The 5,923-nt window shown below is 40.8% G+C and overlaps 1 non-coding gene across 1 annotated transcript; it reads left to right on the forward strand.

Moving 5' to 3' along the window:
* Window positions 1–4,996: 4,996 nt before the first annotated feature.
* Window positions 4,997–5,111, forward strand: LOC136739371 (U5 spliceosomal RNA). The gene has a single exon (XR_010812856.1). It is a non-coding gene; the product is annotated as a U5 spliceosomal RNA (small nuclear RNA).
* The last annotated feature ends 812 nt before the right edge of the window (window positions 5,112–5,923 follow it).

Genomic DNA, 5,923 nt, shown 5'->3' on the forward strand with positions numbered 1-5,923 from the left:
CATGCATACATACATACATACATATATATGGAAAATAAACAATATGTGTACATCTCTGCATTAATGGTGCCCTAACAGATGTGCAAGTTACATGACAGACAGACAGACAGACACTCACACACACTTTCACACACACACACACACACACACACACACACTTTCACAGACAGACAGACAGACAGACACACACACACACACACACACACTTGTATACCTGACACGTATAGAAGACTGGATAGGGAGATATAAATAGCAATGGGGAGACTCTTGTACTTGGTGTGGCTCTATCCATATAGTGGGGCCAGCAGCCACTTAGCAGGTGTAGCAATAGAAGCTCAGCCTGGGGAGACTGGATTTAGCATTTCCTCTCCATTTTGATAAGTATCCTTAATCATTTCTGCAAAATACTTCTATGATACCTATGTATGTTTTTTACTTGTACTATATTATACTATCAAGTATCAGTGTACACATACAATGTGACCTGTTACATTAATACAGAGGCCACGGAAGGCCAGATCAGTAATAGCCACTGTCCCCTGATATTACACTTTTTTACAATCACTTTGGCACTCATTTCAGAACCTTGATGTCATTTTTCAAAACTCTAGACACTAAACTCACACCCGATGATCAAAATGCACATTTTTCAATTGCTTGGATACAATACACATCAACCTCAGATCATTTGTTCATTGAACTAAAATGATACAACTTAACGTCAAAGTATTACCATTTCAAAATGCAATTCACACATTACATCTGAGATCACTGTCTATTCATTTCATTACAAAGATCTAACTATCAATTGATACAGCTGCTCAAAATGATAAGTGACTGTTGCATTACTCTTAATTCATAGTTTTATGGAAACTGACGAACAGTATTCCATGTTTCGATCATGAAAGTTTCAGGATAATGAGATCCATTGACACCAATAACCGAGGAGCATGAACCAGTTGGACTACATTATCTATGGATGTAATATTTCATCATCATTCATCATCATGTAGCACTTTTCCACACCATGTTTTCAGTGTGGAAGGAAAGTTAGAAATTCTTTCTCTAATACCTGTTTTTCTCTCTTGTATACTTAAGAAAGATAAGGTCAAGCTAGAAGGTCAGGCCAGAAGGTAGTTTGATTTCTGCTTGTTATTTACGATGAGAATCTTGGAGACAATGTCAAACAGTATGATTGAAGTGCCTGCTCCCTAATCCATGTGTTGATCTATGAACTCTGTCCTATAATGATATAAATTCTGCTTAGCTAACTTTTAAGATAACATAGTAATGACTTTCTGATTATAACCAGCTCTTTGATTTTTGTGTATAAAAGCTCTGACTGTTAAAATGAAGGCAGAGCGACTTTGGGATCTTCTTGAGTCACTGTTCCTCTCCACGCTGCATGTATTAAAGGCATTGCAACTAACGCTCCAACCTGGTTGAAGATGATTGTTCTTCCACATCAGATTTGACATTACTGTATGTATGCAGGCCCTTGTAATTGCTTTTCCAATACTGCCAACTGGTTATTGATGATTGATTTCACATTGTGGTACGAGTATCGAGTGAAATGAGTGCTATCCACCCGAGCAACACAGTGATAACATGGAGCCGGCAGGTCATCCAGGTCACAATAGAGGTCAAGCAGTGGGAGGAGGAAGACGTGGTGGTCAAAGGAATGGAAGGGGACATGCACCCCTTCTGAGAGGTGGTCGTGGGCCTCGTCATAGAGGAGGGCTTAGGCCTCACCAGAGAGGCAGCCATGGGCCTCATTTGAGAGGTGTTGGGGGAACGTGGTAGAGGACAAGGCCACGGACCAGACAGCGGCAGCAACAGCAAATAGTGTCCAGTGAAATCCGAGAAATAGTTGTAGAACATGTTGTAAATCATGGCATGACCATGACTGAGGCAGCTACAATGATTCAATCAAATCTGTAGTATTCTCTCTACTAGTCCTTTTACAGTGATGTATTTATGTGTAGTACCATAATGAAACATGTATCACATATTTTGTACTACAATATTTAATGATTGTACGAACAACTACACAGTGAAACTATCGGTATCTTCTGTGTTACTATGTTACTATGGTATTTCATGATAAATGAGTTATTTGAACCAACAAGTCTGCAAGTGCTAGGTTTCTTTAAAGATATGAATGCACAATGCAATGTTTTGAACATTGGACAGCCTGTGTTACAAGTGATGACAAGTGAGTTTTGTGTCTAGAGTTTTGAAAAATGACATCAAGGTTCTGAAATTAGTGACAAAGTGATTGTAAAAAACTGTATATTCATCCTATTTAATGTGCTCTTTTAAAATGTACTTTTCTTTTTTATGTTGCCATTTCTGTTCTACCAATGTTTCAGTTGTTAGCCAAAGATTGACAGAGTACATCTCATACACACAGGCCAGACAGCAAAGATTTATTTTTGAAATTCAATTACAAATGCTGCATGAACTCATCAATACGATTAGAGCTCCTGAAAGCAATATAACTAACTCACTCTACAGCATCTCATTAGCAGTGAAAAGAAACCAAGAAAGTTGGGACAGTCGACTGTTTACCACTATGTAACATCACCTTTTCTTTTAATAACACTTATTAAGCACTTGGGCACTGAAGACACCACTTGGTTAAGTTTAGCAAGCGGGATTTTCCCCCATTCATCCATTATGCATTTCCTCAGCTGCGCAACTGCACAGGGCCTTCGTTGTCTTAATTTGCACTTCATAGTGCGCCACACATTCTCAATTCGGAGACAGGTCAGGACTGCAGGCAGGCCATGCTAGCACCCGCACTCTCTGCCTATGCAACCATGCGCTTGAAATCTGGGCAGAATGTGGTTTGGCGTTATCCTGCTGAAAAATGCAGGTACGTCCCTGGAAAAGATGATGTCTGGATGGCAGCATATGTTGCTCCAAAATGTGTACATCTCTTTCTGCAAAAATGGTGCCCTCACAGATGTGCGAGTTACATGACAGACACTCATACACACTGTCACACCCATACACACACAAACACACACTTTCACAGACAGACACACGCACACACACACACACACACACACACACACTTTCACAGACAGACAGACAGACACACACACTTTCACACACAATCACTTTCACAGACAGACACACACACACACTTTCACACAGAGACAGACACACACACACTTACATACATACATACATACATACATACAGTGAGGGAAAAAAGTATTTGATCCCCTGCTGATTTTGTACGTTTGCCCACTGACAAAGAAATGATCAGTCTATAATTTTAATGGTAGGTGTATTTTAGCAGTGAGAGACAGAATAACAACAAGAAAATCCAGAAAAACGCATTTCAAAAAAGTTATAAATTGATTTGCATGTTAATGAGGGAAATAAGTATTTGATCCCCTATCAATCAGCAAGATTTCTGGCTCCCAGGTGTCTTTCATACAGGTAACGAGCTGAGATTAGGAGCACTCTCTTAAAGGGAGTGCTCCTAATCTCAGCTCGTTACCTGTATAAAAGACACTTGTCCACAGAAGCAATCAATCAATCAGATTCCAAACTCTCCACCATGGCCAAAGAGCTGTCCAAGGATGTCAGGGACAAGATTGTAGACCTACACAAGGCTGGAATGGGCTACAAGACCATCACCAAGCAGCTTGGTGAGAAGGTGACAACAGTTGGTGCGATTATTCGCAAATGGAAGAAACACAAAATAACTGTCAGTCTCCCTCAGTCTGGGGCTCCATGCAAGATCTCACCTCGTGGAGTTTCAATGATCATGAGAACGGTGAGGAATCAGCCCAGAACTACATGGGAGGATCTTGTTAATGATCTCAAGGTAGCTGGGACCATAGTCACCAAGAAAACAATTGGTAACACACTATGCCGTGAAGGACTGAAATCCTGCAGCGCCCGCAAGGTCCCCCTGCTCAAGAAAGCACATGTACAGACCCGTCTGAAGTTTGCCAATGAACATCTGAATGATTCAGAGGAGAACTGGGTGAAAGTGGTCTCAGATGAGACCAAAATCAAGCTCTTTGCCATCAACTCAACTCGCCGTGTTTGGAGGAGGAGGAATGACCCCAAGAACACCATTCCCACCATCAAACATGGAGGTGGAAACATTATGCTTTGGGGCTGTTTTTCTGCTAAGGGGACAGGACAACTGCACCGCATCAAAGGGACGATGGACGGGGCCATGTACCGTCAAATCATGGGTGAGAACCTCCTTCCCTAAGCCAGGGCATTGAAAATGGGTCAAATACTTATTTCCCTCATTAACATGCAAATCAATTTATAACTTTTTTGAAATGCATTTTTCTGGATTTTCTTGTTGTTATTCTGTCTCTCACTGCTAAAATACACCTACCATTAAAATTATAGACTGATCATTTCTTTGTCAGTGGGCAAACGTACAAAATCAGCAGGGGATCAATTACTTTTTTCCCCCACTGTACATACATATATATGGAAAAGAAACATTACAAGTATAAATCACAATAAGATGTAATAAAGTACAGATAAACAAAGTGTAATAAAATGTGATCTGTTTGAAAATGCAGGGACGTCACTGGAAAAGATGATGTCTGGATGGCAGCATATGTTGCTCCAAAATGTGTACATCTCTTCTGCAAAAATGGTGCCCTCACAGATGTGCGAGTTACATGACAGACAGACAGACAGACACTCACACACACTGTCACACCCACACACACACTTTCACAGAGAGACATATACACACACACACACACACACACACACACACTTTCACACAGAGACAGGCACACACACGTACAGACACACACACTAACTTTCACACAGAGACAGACACACACACACACACACACACACACACATACATACATACATATGGAATAGAAACAATACTTTTATAAATCACAATAAGATGTAATAAAGTACAGAAAAACTAAATGTAAGAAAATGTGATCTTTAATACACACAAATATGTATGGCTGGTCGGATGCGTCTTGGACTCGGGTTCCTCTTCATTACGTATAACGCTTTTGCCTTTTGCTAAAGCTTTCCGTGGAGGGGATCGTGGGTGAGTTTGTACCATTCTTGGGGGGCTCTGCCTTGTTGGGGCAGAGCTGTGATCCAGGTGAACAGCAGATCGGGCATAGGTGGGCATGTGGGCAGAGGAGTAGGAAGGCCGGTCAAGCAAATAAGCTTGCTAAGGTACGCAGCAGCAGCAAGCAGCCCCCCCATCCAGCCAGCCAGCCAGTCTGGCTGGCAGTGACTGAGTGGTTGACAGACGGCAAGCAACGGAATGTACGTGCTCTGTGATGTCATAGCAGTCAGCTGAGAGAGGCTCGTGATGTCATCGCTGAGCTGGCTGGCTGGCTGGCTCTGTGTGTGTGTGTGTCTGTGTCTGTCTGTTTTTCTGTTTGTCAGTCTGTCTGTCTGTCTCTCTCTCTCTCTCTCTCTCTCTCCCTCTCAATTCAATTCATTTGTATTGTCAAAGCAATTGGACATACATACATACATACATACATATATGTAGCGTAAGGTACACTTTTAAATTTCAATTAAAGAAGTGAATTCATAGTATCACCTTATCACGAATCCTGGAGTCTTGTAGAACTCAATTTCTGTAATAATTGGACGCAGACACCAATTCCAAAGATATAAATTGTCAAATTTATTTAAAAACAAAGACTAAATGTAGCACTACACTAATTATACAAAAGGGAAAAACTAATTAAAATTCAACTCTAGATCAACAAATCAAAGACAAATCACTTCCGTGACCAAATCAAAGACCATGGGATCCCATAGGATAACACACAAATCGTTAAACAAAAAAGGTTATAAACACATTGACTACAATACCGGTTAGTAATTCTAGGAATCACTAAGAAACAGTTGAAAGTGCTAAATTGCAGTTTCAGAAGATGAA

Source organism: Amia ocellicauda, unplaced genomic scaffold (genome assembly GCF_036373705.1).
Source record: "Amia ocellicauda isolate fAmiCal2 unplaced genomic scaffold, fAmiCal2.hap1 HAP1_SCAFFOLD_60, whole genome shotgun sequence".
In the NCBI taxonomy this organism is placed as follows: Eukaryota; Metazoa; Chordata; class Actinopteri; order Amiiformes; family Amiidae; genus Amia; species Amia ocellicauda.